Source organism: Syngnathus leptorhynchus, unplaced genomic scaffold, assembly GCF_054491065.1.
Source record: "Syngnathus leptorhynchus isolate UIUO unplaced genomic scaffold, UIUO_Slep HiC_scaffold_660, whole genome shotgun sequence".
Lineage (NCBI taxonomy): Eukaryota > Metazoa > Chordata > Actinopteri > Syngnathiformes > Syngnathidae > Syngnathus > Syngnathus leptorhynchus.
Window position 1 is genome coordinate 1,577 of NW_028232532.1, and position 18,424 is coordinate 20,000.

General features: G+C 58.6%; 1 non-coding gene across 1 annotated transcript in view; it reads left to right on the forward strand.

Moving 5' to 3' along the window:
* The first annotated feature begins 18,310 nt into the window (after positions 1-18,310).
* The window catches only part of LOC147036371 (18S ribosomal RNA), a 1,907-nt gene continuing 1,793 nt past the window's right edge, over positions 18,311-18,424 (forward strand). The window contains exon 1 of the ribosomal RNA XR_015065177.1: positions 18,311-18,424. This exon is cut by the window's right edge and continues 1,793 nt beyond it. This is a non-coding gene — a ribosomal RNA (18S ribosomal RNA).

An 18,424-nucleotide genomic window follows, 5' to 3' on the forward strand; every position in this document is an offset into this window, starting at 1 on the left:
CCGGCGTGGTCGAGCGTGAGGCCTCGGCACTTTGGCCGCCTGGTACCTAAACACTTCCATTGATCCAGCCACGGAGGGTGCTGGCTGGTGGCTCCATACCTCCATAGCTCCATACCTCCAGAGCTCCAGAGCTCCATAGCACCAGAGCTCCATAGCTCCATAGCACCAGAGCTCCATAGCACCAGAGCTCCATAGCTCCATAGCACCAGAGCTCCATAGCTCCATAGCACCAGAGCTCCATAGCTCCATAGCACCAGAGCTCCATAGCACCAGAGCTCCATAGCTCCATAGCACCAGAGCTCCATAGCTCCATAGCACCAGCTCCATAGCTCCATAGCACCAGAGCTCCATAGCTCCATAGCACCAGAGCTCCATAGCTCCATAGCACCAGAGCTCCATAGCTCCATAGCACCAGAGCTCCATAGCTCCATAGCACCAGAGCTCCATAGCTCCATAGCTCCAGGGCTCCATAGCTCCAGGGCTCCAGGGCTCCATAGCTCCAGGGCTCCATAGCTCCAGGGCTCCAGGGCTCCATAGCTCCATACCTCCAGAGCTCCATAGCTCCATACTTCCAGAGCTCCATAGCTCCATAGCACCAGAGCTCCAGAGCTCCATAGCTCCATAGCACCAGAGCTCCATAGCACCAGAGCTCCATAGCTCCAGCCTGGGTGGCTGGTGGCTCCATAGCTCCATACTTCCATAGCTCCAGTCAGAGAGTTGGCGAAAATTGCACTAAGTGCGAAAGCCCATTCATTTACAAGGGCGTGTCCACAAGGCGGCGACATTTCCCCGTTACCGGTGGCTGCGCGGCAGGAGAGTGACAGAGCTTATCCGAGCGGCTGGAACTCTGCGCCGGCGTGGTCGAACGGCTGGCCTCGGTAGTTGAGGTACCAGGGGTGGGCCGGGGAGCTCCAGGCGGGTCTTGTGAGAGAGTGAAGCCGAGCGGCTGGAACTCTGGGCCGGCCTGGTCGAGCGGCTGGCCTCGGTAGTTGAGGTACCAGGGGCGGGCTGGGGAGCTCCAGGCGGGGCTTGTGAGAGAGTGAAGCCGAGCGGCTGGAACTCTGGGCCGGCGTGGTTGAGCCACGGAGGGTGCTGGCTGGTGGCTCCATAGCTCCATAGCTCCATAGCTCCATACTTCCATAGCTCCATACTTCCATAGCTCCAGACTTCCATAGCTCCATAGCTCCATAGCTCCATAGCTCCATAGCTCCATAGCACCAGAGCTCCAGAGCTCCATAGCACCAGAGCTCCAGAGCTCCATAGCTCCATAGCTCCATAGCCCCAGAGCTCCATAGCTCCATAGCTCCATAGCTCCAGAGCTCCATACTTCCATAGCTCCAGAGCTCCAGCCTGTCTGGTGGCTCCATAGCTCCATAGCTCCATACTTGCAGCCACGGAGCTGGCGAAAATTGCACTAAGTGCGAAAGCCCATTCATTTACAACGGCGTGTCCACAAGGCGGCGACATTTCCCCGTTACCGGTGGCTGCTTAGCGGGAGAGTGACAGAGCTTATCCGAGCGGCTGGAACTCTGGGCCGGCCTGGTCGAGCGGCTGGCCTCGGTAGTTGAGGTACCAGGGGCGGGCTGGGGAGCTCCAGGCGGGGCTTGTGAGAGAGTGTAGCCGAGCGGCTGGAACTCTGGGCCGGCGGTGGTTGAGCAGCATGCCCGCGGAGGTGGCTCTTCCATAGGCACGGAGGGTGCTGGAGCTCCACACTTCCCTAGGCACGGAGGGTGCTGGAGCTCCACACTTCCATAGGCAGGGAGGGTGCTGGAGCTCCACACTTCCATAGGCAGGGAGGGTGCTGGAGCTCCACACTTCCATAGGCAGGGAGGGTGCTGGAGCTCCACACTTCCATAGGCAGGGAGGGTGCTGGAGCTCCACACTTCCATAGGCAGGGAGGGTGCTGGAGCTCCACACTTCCATAGGCAGGGAGGGTGCTGGAGCTCCACACTTCCATAGGCAGGGAGGGTGCTGGAGCTCCACACTTCCATAGGCAGGGAGGGTGCTGGAGCTCCACACTTCCATAGGCAGGGAGGGTGCTGGAGCTCCACACTTCCATAGGCAGGGAGGGTGCTGGAGCTCCACACTTCCATAGGCAGGAGGGTGCTGGAGCTCCACACTTCCATAGGCAGGGAGGGTGCTGGAGCTCCACACTTCCATAGGCAGGGAGGGTGCTGGAGCTCACACTTCCATAGGCAGGGAGGGTGCTGGAGCTCCACACTTCCATAGGCAGGGAGGGTGCTGGAGCTCCACACTTCCATAGGCAGGGAGGGTGCTGGAGCTCCACACTTCCATAGGCAGGGAGGGTGCTGGAGCTCCACACTTCCATAGGCAGGGAGGGTGCTGGAGCTCCACACTTCCATAGGCAGGGAGGGTGCTGGAGCTCCACACTTCCATAGGCAGGGAGGGTGCTGGAGCTCCACACTTCCATAGGCAGGGAGGGTGCTGGAGCTCCACACTTCCATAGGCAGGGAGGGTGCTGGAGCTCCACACTTCCATAGGCAGGGAGGGTGCTGGAGCTCCACACTTCCATAGGCAGGGAGGGTGCTGGAGCTCCACACTTCCATAGGCAGGGAGGGTGCTGGAGCTCCACACTTCCATAGGCAGGGAGGGTGCTGGAGCTCCACACTTCCATAGGCAGGGAGGGTGCTGGAGCTCCACACTTCCATAGGCAGGGAGGGTGCTGGAGCTCCACACTTCCATAGGCAGGGAGGGTGCTGGAGCTCCACACTTCCATAGGCAGGGAGGGTGCTGGAGCTCCACACTTCCATAGGCAGGGAGGGTGCTGGAGCTCCACACTTCCATAGGCAGGGAGGGTGCTGGAGCTCCACACTTCCATAGGCAGGGAGGGTGCTGGAGCTCCACACTTCCATAGGCAGGGAGGGTGCTGGAGCTCCACACTTCCATAGGCAGGGAGGGTGCTGGAGCTCCACACTTCCATAGGCAGGGAGGGTGCTGGAGCTCCACACTTCCATAGGCAGGGAGGGTGCTGGAGCTCCACACTTCCATAGGCAGGGAGGGTGCTGGAGCTCCACACTTCCATAGGCAGGGAGGGTGCTGGAGCTCCACACTTCCATAGGCAGGGAGGGTGCTGGAGCTCCACACTTCCATAGGCAGGGAGGGTGCTGGAGCTCCACACTTCCATAGGCAGGGAGGGTGCTGGAGCTCCACACTTCCATAGGCAGGGAGGGTGCTGGAGCTCCACACTTCCATAGGCAGGGAGGGTGCTGGAGCTCCACACTTCCATAGGCAGGGAGGGTGCTGGAGCTCCACACTTCCATAGGCAGGGAGGGTGCTGGAGCTCCACACTTCCATAGGCAGGGAGGGTGCTGGAGCTCCACACTTCCATAGGCAGGGAGGGTGCTGGAGCTCCACACTTCCATAGGCAGGGAGGGTGCTGGAGCTCCACACTTCCATAGGCAGGGAGGGTGCTGGAGCTCCACACTTCCATAGGCAGGGAGGGTGCTGGAGCTCCACACTTCCATAGGCAGGGAGGGTGCTGGAGCTCCACACTTCCATAGGCAGGGAGGGTGCTGGAGCTCCACACTTCCATAGGCAGGGAGGGTGCTGGAGCTCCACACTTCCATAGGCAGGGAGGGTGCTGGAGCTCCACACTTCCATAGGCAGGGAGGGTGCTGGAGCTCCACACTTCCATAGGCAGGGAGGGTGCTGGAGCTCCACACTTCCATAGGCAGGGAGGGTGCTGGAGCTCCACACTTCCATAGGCAGGGAGGGTGCTGGAGCTCCACACTTCCATAGGCAGGGAGGGTGCTGGAGCTCCACACTTCCATAGGCAGGGAGGGTGCTGGAGCTCCACACTTCCATAGGCAGGGAGGGTGCTGGAGCTCCACACTTCCATAGGCAGGGAGGGTGCTGGAGCTCCACACTTCCATAGGCAGGGAGGGTGCTGGAGCTCCACACTTCCATAGGCAGGGAGGGTGCTGGAGCTCCACACTTCCATAGGCAGGGAGGGTGCTGGAGCTCCACACTTCCATAGGCAGGGAGGGTGCTGGAGCTCCACATCCACACTTCCAGCCACTGCATGCTGGCACTTCCACCTTGCTTGCTAAGTCGGCGTGATCTTGCCCAAAAAGTCCCTCCTCACCTCCAGCTGGAAGTGGAAAAAAAATCCTCCACCTGCTTGGCCGAGGTTCTGGAAGCCAGCAGCTCGCAGAATGTTGCCAAAGTTTCACTGGAAGGAAAAGAAAAGAGAAGACCGAGTGCGCATTTCACCTACCGCCGAATGTCCACAAGAGGGAAGTGTCACTCCGTCGCAGAATCTGCGCCGACGCACTCGGCACCCTTCGAATTTATGGTGCCGGTGCGGGTGTTCTGGGTGCAAAAAGGCCGCCCAAGTGGTAGAAAAAAATCAGACTTCGTCTCTTAGGTCGAAATTAATGCCAAGTTTTGAAATGCGCTGGCAGGGGTGGACCAGGGCCCGTTACAAGTGCTTAGCCGAGGTCCTGGAAGCCTAACCCGGCGTGATCTTGTGCAAAAAGCCGCTGCTGAGCTCCAGCTGGAAGTGTAAAAAGAACCGGGCTGGATCAAAAAAAGAACCGGGCGGCCCGTTAAAATTGCTTAGCCGAGGTCCTGGAAGCCTAACACGGCGTGTTCTTGTGCAAAAAGCCGCTCCCGAGCTCCAGCTGGAAGTGTAAAAAGAACCAGGCTGGATAAAAAAAAGAACCGGGCTGGATCAAAAAAGAACCGGGCGACCCGTTAAAATTGCTTCGCCGAGGTCCTGGAAGCCTAACACGGCGTGATCTTGTGCAAAAAGCCGCTCCCGAGCTCCAGCTGGAAGTGTGAAAAGAACCGGGCTGGATAAAAAAAAGAACCGGGCTGGATCAAAAAAGAACCGGGCGACCCGTTAAAATTGCTTAGCCGAGGTCCTGGAAGCCTAACCCGGCGTGATCTTGTGCAAATAGCCGCTGCCGAGCTCCAGCTGGAAGTGTGAAAAGAACCGGGCTGGATAAAAAACAAAGAACCGGGCTGGATCAAAAAAGAACCGGGCGACCCGTTAAAATTGCTTAGCCGAGGTCCTGGAAGCCTAACACGGCGTGATCTTGTGCAAAAAGCCGCTCCCGAGCTCCAGCTGGAAGTGTAAAAAGAACCAGGCTGGATAAAAAAAAGAACCGGGCTGGATCAAAAAAGAACCGGGCGACCCGTTAAAATTGCTTAGCCGAGGTCCTGGAAGCCTAACACGGCGTGTTCTTGTGCAAAAAGCCGCTCCCGAGCTCCAGCTGGAAGTGTAAAAAGAACCAGGCTGGATAAAAAAAAAGAACCGGGCTGGATAAAAAAAAGAACCGGGCGACCCGTTAAAATTGCTTAGCCGAGGTCCTGGAAGCCTAACACGGCGTGATCTTGTGCAAAAAGCCGCTCCCGAGCTCCAGCTGGAAGTGTAAAAAGAACCAGGCTGGATAAAAAAAAGAACCGGGCTGGATCAAAAAAGAACCGGGCGACCCGTTAAAATTGCTTAGCCGAGGTCCTGGAAGCCTAACACGGCGTGTTCTTGTGCAAAAAGCCGCTCCCGAGCTCCAGCTGGAAGTGTAAAAAGAACCAGGCTGGATAAAAAAAAAGAACCGGGCTGGATCAAAAAAGAACCGGGCGACCCGTTAAAATTGCTTAGCCGAGGTCCTGGAAGCCTAACACGGCGTGATCTTGTGCAAAAAGCCGCTCCCGAGCTCCAGCTGGAAGTGTAAAAAGAACCAGGCTGGATAAAAAAAAGAACCGGGCTGGATCAAAAAAGAACCGGGCGACCCGTTAAAATTGCTTAGCCGAGGTCCTGGAAGCCTAACACGGCGTGTTCTTGTGCAAAAAGCGCTCCCGAGCTCCAGCTGGAAGTGTAAAAAGAACCAGGCTGGATAAAAAAAAAGAACCGGGCTGGATCAAAAAAGAACCGGGCGACCCGTTAAAATTGCTTAGCCGAGGTCCTGGAAGCCTAACACGGCGTGATCTTGTGCAAAAAGCCGCTCCGAGCTCCAGCTGGAAGTGTAAAAAGAACCAGGCTGGATAAAAAAAAGAACCGGGCTGGATCAAAAAAGAACCGGGCGACCCGTTAAAATTGCTTAGCCGAGGTCCTGGAAGCCTAACACGGCGTGATCTTGTGCAAAAAGCCGCTCCCGAGCTCCAGCTGGAAGTGTAAAAAGAACCAGGCTGGATAAAAAAAAGAACCGGGCTGGATCAAAAAAGAACCGGGCGACCCGTTAAAATTGCTTAGCCGAGGTCCTGGAAGCCTAACACGGCGTGATCTTGTGCAAAAAGCCGCTCCCGAGCTCCAGCTGGAAGTGTAAAAAGAACCAGGCTGGATAAAAAAAGAACCGGGCTGGATAAAAAAAGAACCGGGCGACCCGTTAAAATTGCTTAGCCGAGGTCCTGGAAGCCTAACACGGCGTGTGTTCTTGTGCAAAAAGCCGCTCCCGAGCTCCAGCTGGAAGTGTAAAAAGAACCAGGCTGGATAAAAAAAAGAACCGGGCTGGATCAAAAAAGAACCGGGCGACCCGTTAAAATTGCTTAGCCGAGGTCCTGGAAGCCTAACACGGCGTGTTCTTGTGCAAAAAGCCGCTCCCGAGCTCCAGCTGGAAGTGTAAAAAGAACCAGGCTGGATAAAAAAAGAACCGGGCTGGATCAAAAAAGAACCGGGCGACCCGTTAAAATTGCTTAGCCGAGGTCCTGGAAGCCTAACACGGCGTGATCTTGTGCAAAAAGCCGCTCCCGAGCTCCAGCTGGAAGTGTAAAAAGAACCGGGCTGGATAAAAAAAGAACCGGGCTGGATCAAAAAGAACCGGGCGACCCGTTAAAATTGCTTAGCCGAGGTCCTGGAAGCCTAACCCGGCGTGATCTTGTTCAAAAAGCCGCTCCCGAGCTCCAGCTGGAAGTGTAAAAAGAACCGGGCTGGATAAAAAAAAGAACCGGGCTGGATCAAAAAAAGAACCGGGCGACCCGTTAAAATTGCTTCGCCGAGGTCCTGGAAGCCTAACACGGCGTGATCTTGTGCAAAAAGCCGCTCCCGAGCTCCAGCTGGAAGTGTAAAAAGAACCGGGCTGGATAAAAAAAAGAACCGGGCTGGATCAAAAAAGAACCGGGCGACCCGTTAAAATTGCTTAGCCGAGGTCCTGGAAGCCTAACACGGCGTGATCTTGTGCAAAAAGCCGCTCCCGAGCTCCAGCTGGAAGTGTAAAAAGAACCGGGCTGGATAAAAAAAGAACCGGGCTGGATCAAAAAAGAACCGGGCGACCCGTTAAAATTGCTTAGCCGAGGTCCTGGAAGCCTAACACGGCGTGATCTTGTGCAAAAAGCCGCTCCCGAGCTCCAGCTGGAAGTGTAAAAAGAACCGGGCTGGATAAAAAAAAGAACCGGGCTGGTTCAAAAAAGAACCGGGCAACCCGTTAAAATTGCTTCGCCGAGGTCCTGGAAGCCTAACCCGGCGTGATCTTGCCCGAAATTCGGCCTCTATACTTCCATTTTAGGTACCAGGCGCTCATAGTGTGTTGGTCCCACTAGTCAGTGTACTGGTCCCACTCGCTAGTGTACTGGTCCCCCTAGTCAGTGTACTCATCCAGTTACCCCCCGTTTTCCAAAACACCATCGGCACGTATAAGGGGGGGACTCCTGAGAGAGATGAGGTATATGGCAGCGCAACACCAATCCGCTCCGCGCTGGTTCCCATGTCGGCTACGGATGAATAAAACCAGCCTGTCCCCCCTGGAGCTCACGAGACACGGAATTTTTTCTAAGTGCCAACGGCTCTTCCGAGCAAACGTGTCCGCTCCGGCTGGTTCCCCCGTCGGCCTCGAATGACGAAAAATGCCGGTCTCCGCCCGGAACTCATGACAAACGAAAAATTTTCTAAGTGCCAACGGCACTAGCGAGCGAATGTGTCCGCTCGGCGCTGGTTCCCGGGTCGAACCCGGAAGACGAAAAACGCCGCTCTCCGCCCGGAGCTCATGACAAACGAAAAATTTTCTAAGTGCCAACGGCACTAGCGAGCGAATGTGTCCGCTCGGCGCTGGTTCCCGGGTCGAACCCGGAAGACGAAAAACGCCGCTCTCCGCCCGGAGCTCATGACAAACGAAAAATTTTCTAAGTGCCAACGGCACTAGCGAGCGAATGTGTCCGCTCGGCGCTGGTTCCCGGGTCGAACCCGGAAGACGAAAAACGCCGCTCTCCGCCCGGAGCTCATGACAAACGAAAAATTTTCTAAGTGCCAACGGCACTAGCGAGCGAATGTGTCCGCTCGGCGCTGGTTCCCGGGTCGAACCCGGAAGACGAAAAACGCCGCTCTCCGCCCGGAGCTCATGACAAACGAAAAATTTTCTAAGTGCCAACGGCACTAGCGAGCGAATGTGTCCGCTCGGCGCTGGTTCCCGGGTCGAACCCGGAAGACGAAAAACGCCGCTCTCCGCCCGGAGCTCATGACAAACGAAAAATTTTCTAAGTGCCAACGGCACTAGCGAGCGAATGTGTCCGCTCGGCGCTGGTTCCCGGGTCGAACCCGGAAGACGAAAAACGCCGCTCTCCGCCCGGAGCTCATGACAAACGAAAAATTTCTAAGTGCCAACGGCACTAGCGAGCGAATGTGTCCGCTCGGCGCTGGTTCCCGGGTCGAACCCGGAAGACGAAAAACGCCGGTCTCCGCCCGGAGCTCATGACAAACGAAAAATTTTCTAAGTGCAACGGCACTAGCGAGCGAATGTGTCCGCTCGGCGCTGGTTCCCGGGTCGAACCCGGAAGACGAAAAACGCCGCTCTCCGCCCGGAGCTCATGACAAACGAAAAATTTTCTAAGTGCCAACGGCACTAGCGAGCGAATGTGTCCGGCTCGGCGCTGGTTCCCGGTCGAACCCGGAAGACGAAAAACGCCGGTCTCCGCCCGGAGCTCATGACAAACGAAAAATTTTCTAAGTGCCAACGGCACTTGCGAGCGAATGTGTCCGCTCGGCGCTGGTTCCCGGGTCGAACCCGGAAGACGAAAAACGCCGGTCTCCGCCCGGAGCTCATGACAAACGAAAAATTTTCTAAGTGCCAACGGCACTAGCGAGCGAATGTGTCCGCTCGGCGCTGGTTCCCGGGTCGAACCCGGAAGACGAAAAACGCCGGTCCTCGCCCGGAGCTCATGACAAACGAAAAATTTTCTAAGTGCCAACGGCACTAGCGAGCGAATGTGTCCGCTCGGCGCTGGTTCCCGGGTCGAACCCGGAAGACGAAAAACGCCGGTCCTCGCCTGGAGGTCCCAGCAAAATCAGCGAAAAAACGACTAAGTGTCAACTTTCAAAAAAACGACTAAGTGTCAACTTTCGAAAAAACGGCTAAGTGTCGACTTTCGAAAAAACGGCTAAGTGTCGCCTTTCGAAAAAACGACTAAGTGTCGCCTCTCTGAAAAAACGACTAAGTGCCCACGGCTCTGCGGGGCTTGTGAGTCCGCCCCGCGCCGGTTCGGCGGTCGGCCTCAAAAAGCGAAAAATCAGCCTCTTTCCCTGGAGCTCACCAAAAATTTGACGAAATTTTTCTAAGTTCTCCTCGAGGTACCAGGGGGTGAGGTACCCGGGCTAAGGTGCAGTACCTTTTTTGGTCTTCAGGTGCGCCAGAGTACAATGAAATGGTCCCAGTAGTCAGTGTACTCATCGACTTTCCCCCCGTTTTCCAAAGCACCTCGTTTACGAGTATGGAGGAGATGGTGCTGGTCTCCCCACGGCGTCGGACACGCCGTCCTCGACAGCACAAGGTCGGATAGAAGACCTGGAAAGCGCCGTGGCACGCGCTGGAGGTGGGCACTTTGGCGAAAAAAACGACTAAGTGTCAACTTTCGAAAAAACGACTAAGTGTCAACTTTCGAAAAAACGGCTAAGTGTCAACTTTCGAAAAAACGACTAAGTGTCACCTCTCTGAAAAATGGCAAAGTGTCGCCTCTCTGAAAATTTTCTAAGTGCCCACGGCTCTGCGGGCTCGTGCATCCGAGCCGCGCCGGTTCTGCAACCGGCCTAGAATGACGAAAAATAACGGTCTCCTCCTGGAGCTCACAGCCAATTGTGGCGAAAAAGTGGCAAAGTGCCCACGGCTCTGCGGGCTCGTGCATCCGACCCGCGCCGGTTCTGCAGCCGGCCTAGAATGACGAAAAATAACGGTCTCCTCCTGGAGCTCACAGCCAACTTGGCAAAAAGTTTCTAAGTGCCCACGGCCCTGCCGAGCTTTGGCGTCGCCCAGCGCCGGTTCCGCAGTCGGCCTCCAATGACGAAAAATAACGGTCTCCTCCTGGAGCTCACAGCCAACTTGGCAAAAAGTTTCTAAGTGCCCACGGCCCTGCCGAGCTTTGGCGTCCGCCAGCGCCGGTTCCGCAGTCGGCCTCGAATGACGAAAAATAACGGTCTCCTCCTGGAGCTCACAGCCAACTTGGCAAAAAGTTTCTAAGTGCCCACGGCCCTGCCGAGCTTTGGCGTCCGCCCAGCGCCGGTTCCGCAGTCGGCCTCGAATGACGAAAAATAACGGTCTCCTCCTGGAGCTCACAGCCAACTTGGCAAAAAGTTTCTAAGTGCCCACGGCCCTGCCGAGCTTTGGCGTCCGCCCAGCGCCGGTTCCGCAGTCGGCCTCGAATGACGAAAAATAACGGTCTCCTCCTGGAGCTCACAGCCAACTTGGCAAAAAGTTTCTAAGTGCCCACGGCCCTGCCGAGCTTTGGCGTCCGCCCAGCGCCGGTTCCGCAGTCGGCCTCGAATGACGAAAAATAACGGTCTCCTCCTGGAGCTCACAGCCAACTTGGCAAAAAGTTTCTAAGTGCCCACGGCCCTGCCGAGCTTTGGCGTCCGCCCAGCGCCGGTTCCGCAGTCGGCCTCGAATGACGAAAAATAACGGTCTCCTCCTGGAGCTCACAGCCAACTTGGCAAAAAGTTTCTAAGTGCCCACGGCCCTGCCGAGCTTTGGCGTCCGCCCAGCGCCGGTTCCGCAGTCGGCCTCGAATGACGAAAAATAACGGTCTCCTCCTGGAGCTCACAGCCAACTTGGCAAAAAGTTTCTAAGTGCCCACGGCCCTGCCGAGCTTTGGCGTCCGCCCAGCGCCGGTTCCGCAGTCGGCCTCGAATGACGAAAAATAACGGTCTCCTCCTGGAGCTCACAGCCAACTTGGCAAAAAGTTTCTAAGTGCCCACGGCCCTGCCGAGCTTTGGCGTCCGCCCAGCGCCGGTTCCGCAGTCGGCCTCGAATGACGAAAAATAACGGTCTCCTCCTGGAGCTCACAGCCAACTTGGCAAAAAGTTTCTAAGTGCCCACGGCCCTGCCGAGCTTTGGCGTCCGCCCAGCGCCGGTTCCGCAGTCGGCCTCGAATGACGAAAAATAACGGTCTCCTCCTGGAGCTCACAGCCAACTTGGCAAAAAGTTTCTAAGTGCCCACGGCCCTGCCGAGCTTTGGCGTCCGCCCAGCGCCGGTTCCGCAGTCGGCCTCGAATGACGAAAAATAACGGTCTCCTCCTGGAGCTCACAGCCAACTTGGCAAAAAGTTTCTAAGTGCCCACGGCCCTGCCGAGCTTTGGCGTCCGCCCAGCGCCGGTCCGCAGTCGGCCTCGAATGACGAAAAATAACGGTCTCCTCCTGGAGCTCACAGCCAACTTGGCAAAAAGTTTCTAAGTGCCCACGGCCCTGCCGAGCTTTGGCGTCCGCCCAGCGCCGGTTCCGCAGTCGGCCTCGAATGACGAAAAATAACGGTCTCCTCCTGGAGCTCACAGCCAACTTGGCAAAAAGTTTCTAAGTGCCCACGGCCCTGCCGAGCTTTGGCGTCCGCCCAGCGCCGGTTCCGCAGTCGGCCTCGAATGACGAAAAATAACGGTCTCCTCCTGGAGCTCACAGCCAACTTGGCAAAAAGTTTCTAAGTGCCCACGGCCCTGCCGAGCTTTGGCGTCCGCCCAGCGCCGGTTCCGCAGTCGGCCTCGAATGACGAAAAATAACGGTCTCCTCCTGGAGCTCACAGCCAACTTGGCAAAAAGTTTCTAAGTGCCCACGGCCCTGCCGAGCTTTGGCGTCCGCCCAGCGCCGGTTCCGCAGTCGGCCTCGAATGACGAAAAATAACGGTCTCCTCCTGGAGCTCACAGCCAACTTGGCAAAAAGTTTCTAAGTGCCCACGGCCCTGCCGAGCTTTGGCGTCCGCCCAGCGCCGGTTCGCAGTCGGCCTCGAATGACGAAAAATAACGGTCTCCTCCTGGAGCTCACAGCCAACTTGGCAAAAAGTTTCTAAGTGCCCACGGCCCTGCCGAGCTTTGGCGTCCGCCCAGCGCCGGTTCCGCAGTCGGCCTCGAATGACGAAAAATAACGGTCTCCTCCTGGAGCTCACAGCCAACTTGGCAAAAAGTTTCTAAGTGCCCACGGCCCTGCCGAGCTTTGGCGTCCGCCCAGCGCCGGTTCCGCAGTCGGCCTCGAATGACGAAAAATAACGGTCTCCTCCTGGAGCTCACAGCCAACTTGGCAAAAAGTTTCTAAGTGCCCACGGCCCTGCCGAGCTTTGGCGTCCGCCCAGCGCCGGTTCCGCAGTCGGCCTCGAATGACGAAAAATAACGGTCTCCTCCTGGAGCTCACAGCCAACTTGGCAAAAAGTTTCTAAGTGTCACATCTCTGAAAAAACGGCTAAGTGTCGACTTTCGAAAAAACGGCAAAGTGTCACATCTCTGAAAAAACGGCTAAGTGTCGACTTTCGAAAAAACGGCTAAGTGTCGCCTTTCGAAAAAACGGCTAAGTGTCGCCTCTCTGAAAAAACGGCAAAGTGTCAACTTTCGAAAAAACGACAGAGTGTCGCCTCTCTGAAAAAACGACTAAGTGTCGACTCTGAGAAAATGGCAAAGTGCCCACGGCTCTGCGGGCTCGTGCATCCGACCCGCGCCGGTTCCCCAGCCGGCCTGAAATAAGGCAAAACCAGCCTCTCCGCCTGGAGCTCAGAGCCAACTTGGCGAATATTTTCTAAGTGCCCACGGCTCTGCGTGGCTACGGCGTCTGCCCAGCGCCGGTTCCTGGGTCGAACCCCGAGGACGAGGAATGCCGGTCTCCGCCTGGAGGTCCCAGCTTAATCGGCGAAAATTTTCTAAGTGCCCACGGCTCTGCCGGGCTCGTGCATCCGACCCGCGCCGGTTCCCCAGCCGGCCTGAAATAAGGCAAAACCAGGCTCTCCCCCTGGAGCTCAGAGCCAATTGTGGCGAAAAAACGACTAAGTGTCAACTTTCGAAAAAAACGACTAAGTGTCAACTTTCCAAAAAAACGGCTAAGTGTCGACTTTCGAAAAAACGGCTAAGTGTCAACTTTCGAAAAAACGACTAAGTGTCGCCTCTGAAAAAACGACTAAGTGTCGCCTCTCTGAAAAAACGACTAAGTGCCCACGGCTCTGCGGGGCTTGTGAGTCCGCCCCGCGCCGGTTCGGCGGTCGGCCTCAAAAAGCGAAAAATCAGCCTCTCTCCCTGGAGCTCACCAAAAATTTGTCGAAATTTTTCTAAGTTCTCCTCGAGGTACCAGGGGGTGAGGTACCCGGGCTAAGGTGCAGTACCTTTTTTGGTCTTCAGGTGCGCCAGAGTACAATGAAATGGTCCCAGTAGTCAGTGTACTCATCGACTTTCCCCCCGTTTTCCAAAGCACCCCGTTTACGAGTATGGAGGAGATGGTGCTGGTCTCCCCACGGCGTCGGACACGCCGTCCTCGACAGCACAAGGTCGGATAGAAGACCTGAAAAGCGCCGTGGCACGCGCTGGAGGTGTCACTGTGGCGAAAAAGTGACTAAGTGTCAACTTTCGAAAAAACGGCTAAGTGTCAACTTTCGAAAAAACGGCTAAGTGTCAACTTTCGAAAAAACGGCTAAGTGTCAACTTTCGAAAAAACGACTAAGTGTCGCCTCTCTGAAAAAACGGCAAAGTGTCAACTTTCGAAAAAACGACTAAGTGTCAACTTTCGAAAAAACGACTAAGTGTCACCTCTCTGAAAAAATGGCAAAGTGTCAACTGCGAATGTGGTGGTGCATGGAAGGAAGTGGAGGACGGCCGCCTCCTTAAACACAGGCCGAAGAGGAGCGTCAGGGCCGGCTCCTTAAACACGGACCGAGTGTCGCCCTTAACACAGACCAAGCGGAGGACGGCCGCCTCCCTAAATACAGGCCGAACCGGAGCGCGAGGGCCGCTCCTTAAACACGGACCGAGTGTCGCCCTTAACACAGACCAAGGGGAGGACGGCCGCCTCCTTAAACACAGCCGGAGAGGAGCGTCAGGGCCAGGCTCCTCAATACATGGACCGAGTGTCGCCCTTAACACAGACCAAGGGGAGGACGGCCGCCTCCTTAAACACAGGCCGGAGAGGAGCGTCAGGGCCAGGCTCCTCAAACATGGACCGAGTGTCGCCCTTAACACAGACCAAGGGGAGGACGGCCGCCTCCTTAAACACAGGCCGGAGAGGAGCGTCAGGGCCAGGCTCCTCAAACATGGACCGAGTGTCGCCCTTAACACAGACCAAGGGGAGGACGGCCGCCTCCTTAAACACAGGCCGGAGAGGAGCGTCAGGGCCAGGCTCCTCAAACATGGACCGAGTGTCGCCCTTAACACGGACCAAGGGGAGGACGGCCGCCTCCTTAAACACAGGCCGGAGAGGAGCGTCAGGGCCAGGCTCCTCAAACATGGACCGAGTGTCGCCCTTAACACGGACCAAGGGGAGGACGGCCGCCTCCTTAAACACAGGCCGGAGAGGAGCGTCAGGGCCAGGCTCCTCAAACATGGACCGAGTGTCGCCCTTAACACAGACCAAGGGGAGGACGGCCGCCTCCTTAAACACAGGCCGGAGAGGAGCGTCAGGGCCAGGCTCCTCAAACATGGACCGAGTGTCGCCCTTAACACGGACCAAGGGGAGGACGGCCGCCTCCTTAAACACAGGCCGGAGAGGAGCGTCAGGGCCAGGCTCCTCAAACATGGACCGAGTGTCGCCCTTAACACGGACCAAGGGGAGGACGGCCGCCTCCTTAAACACAGGCCGGAGAGGAGCGTCAGGGCCAGGCTCCTCAAACATGGACCGAGTGTCGCCCTTAACACGGACCAAGGGGAGGACGGCCGCCTCCTAAACACAGGCCGGAGAGGAGCGTCAGGGCCAGGCTCCTCAAACATGGACAGAGTGTCGCCCTTAACACAGACCAAGCGGAGGACGGCCGCCTCCCTAAATACAGGCCGAACCGGAGCGCGAGTGTCGCTCCTTAAACACGGACCGAGTGGAGGACGGCCGCCTCCTTAAACACAGGCCGAACAAAATGACACAAAGTGTCAACTGCGAATGTTGTCCATCCAAGGAAGGAGCGTGATGCCCGGCCGGCTCCTTAAACACAGGCCGAGAGTCGCCCCGGACGGTCCGCTCGCGGCGCCCGTCTGCTCGGATAAAATGACACAAAGTGTCAACTACGAATGTTGTCCATCCAAGGAGGGAGCGTGATGCCCGGCCGGCTCCGAAAACACAGGCCGAGAGTCGCCCCGGACGGTCCGCCTCGCGGCGCCCGTCTGCTCGGATAAAATGACACAAAGTGTCAACTGCGAATGTTGTCCATCCAAGGAAGGAGCGTGATGCCCGCCGGCTCCTTAAACACAGGCCGAGAGTCGCCCCGGACGGTCCGCCTCGCGGCGCCCGCCCGCTCGGATAAAATGACACAAAGTGTCAACTACGAACTACGAATGTTGTCCATCCAAGGAAGGAGCGTGATGCCCGGCCGGCTCCTTAAACACAGGCCGAGAGTCGCCCCGGACGGTCGCCTCGCGGCGCCCGTCTGCTCGGATAAAATGACACAAAGTGTCAACTACGAATGTTGTCCATCCAAGGAGGGAGCGTGATGCCCGGCCGGCTCCGAAAACACAGGCCGAGAGTCGCCCCGGACGGTCCGCCTCGCGGCGCCCGTCTGCTCGGATAAAATGACACAAAGTGTCAACTGCGAATGTTGTCCATCCAAGGAAGGAGCGTGATGCCCGGCCGGCTCCTTAAACACAGGCCGAGAGTCGCCCCGGACGGTCCGCCTCGCGGCGCCCGCCCGCTCGGATAAAATGACACAAAGTGTCAACTACGAATGTTGTCCATCCAAGGAGGGAGCGTGAGGCCCGGCCGGCTCCGAAAACACAGGCCGAGAGTCGCCCCGGACGGTCCGCCTCTCGAGGCGCCCGCCCGCTCGGATAAAATGACACAAAGTGTCAACTACGAATGTTGTCCATCCAAGGAGGGAGCGTGATGCCCGGCCGGCTCCGAAAACACAGGCCGAGAGTCGCCCCGGACGGTCCGCCTCGCGGCGCCCGTCTGCTCGGATAAAATGACACAAAGTGTCAACTACGAATGTTGTCCATCCAAGGAGGGAGCGTGAGGCCCGGCCGGCTCCGAAAACACAGGCCGAGAGTCGCCCCGGACGGTCCGCCTCTCGAGGCGCCCGCCCGCTCGGATAAAATGACACAAAGTGTCAACTACGAATGTTGTCCATCCAAGGAGGGAGCGTGATGCCCGGCCGGCTCCGAAAACACAGGCCGAGATTCGACCCCGGACGGGCCGTCTTCTCCCGGCGCCCGCCCGCGTACGCCCCCCATCCCCGGTCGCCCGTCTGCTCCCGGTGGGCCTCCGAGTACCCCCTCACCCAACTGACCGACTGGCACTCATGACCCGCCTTGGTAGGGCCTCCATCGGCCTCGGCTCGTCCGACGTCGGGTGGACGGTTCCTACCCACTGCGGGTCGCACTCTAGCGCCCCGGCCGCTGCGTGAGCGTGCGCTCCCCGCGCCGCCCCGCAGGCCCCGGCGCGACCGTACTGCGGCGAGACCGAGACGACCCGGTTTGGCATCCATCCCACCTAGCCACGATCCACGGAGGCCGAGCGAGCGGCTGAGTGTCGGGCGCCGCGCGTGCGAGCGTCCGCCGGCCGCGCCGGTCCTTCCGCGAATGTCGTTTCTCAAACCCTCCGGCTTGATAGCGGCGGCACCACGGGAAGCCGTCCACACACACCGTCCGACCTCTATCCGAAAAGCCTTCCCGACCAACCGCGGTCGCGGGGGGCGTCTGTCGCTCCGCATCGGGGGGGCGTATGGCTTCCGCGCTACGCGCTGCGGGCTCGGGGGGGCCGCAACGGCTGAGTCTGACTCGGCCGGGGCGCAGCTTCCCTCCCGGCAGTCAGCAATAGTGCCGATCGCGCCTGCCACCAGCCCCCTCCCCGACGGGTTCGTCGGCGCCGGCTGGCCGCCGTCCGCCTTCGTTCCCCGAGGGTTCCCAACCAGCGCCGATCCAACTCCGCATCCTGGCCGCACGCAGTGCGTGCCTCGCGCGGGTAAGTCGCCGGCGCAGCGCCGCAGCTCCCGACCCCCGCGTACGGGAATAGTTGAGGGCCTCAGCGGGCCGCACCGACCGAGTCCGACTCGGGCCGGGGCGCAGATTCCCGCTTGGGTGACCGAACGTTCTCTGCTCGGGCCGGAGGGCCGACGCCCGTCCCCCCCCGTCGTCCCCCACGGACCGCCTCCGAGGGCCACTTCGCACGGCTCATCCTCGGCTCCCTACCAATGCTTAATCGATGGGGCCGCCCGGCCGGATTCGCGCCACCCTGTCCACCGCGAGTCTCCCCAGACTAACCCGAGTTACCGCCCAGCTCGCCTAACCTTGCACTCGCTCTGCCAAACGGTCGTGTAGTCGGCGGGCCGTCCTACGGGTCGCCCTCCCTCCCCAAACGCGCGGCGGGATAGCGGCAAGGCGGCGGCGGCGGCCAGCGGCGTCGGGGCGCTCGCACCGGAGAAGAGGCGTCTTACGAGGCCGGGCGCAGCTCCCTCTCGTTTACTTGCTGAGTAGCGGCGCTCGAAGGTTCCGCGGCGAGCGCGGCTCATCCCATTGAATGTCCCTGCACCAGGCTCCATCGAAGGGCCGCCCGGCCGGATTCGCACCCCCCTGTCCACCGCGAAGTCCCCTCGACTAACCCGAGTTACCGCCCAGTTCGCCTAACCTTGCATCGCCCCGCCAAACGAGCGAGTTGTCGGCCGTCCTGCGGGTCGCCACCGGCCCCAAACGTGCGGAGGGATAGCGGCAAGGCGGCGGCGGCGGCCAGCGGCGTCGGGGTCGACCTAGCACCGGAGAAGAGGTGTCTTACGAGGCCGGGCGCAGCTCCTCTCGTTTAGGGGTCCGCGAGGGTCGCATTCGAGGTTCCGCGTCCTCGGCTTCGGCTGCGCCGGGTCCAGCCCGATCCATCTCACCCCGCGGCAGCGTCAGACCACCTAGAGCCCCCGCGAACCGCGGCCGGCGTCCGGAAAACAGTCGCGCGAGCCCCCGCTCCGGCGGGCCGGCGAGCGAGAGGCGCTACCCAGCCACCCTCTCTCCTACCTGGTTGATCCTGCCAGTAGCATATGCTTGTCTCAAAGATTAAGCCATGCAAGTCTAAGTGCACACGGCCCGTACAGCGAAACTGCGAATGGCTCATTAAATCAGTTATGG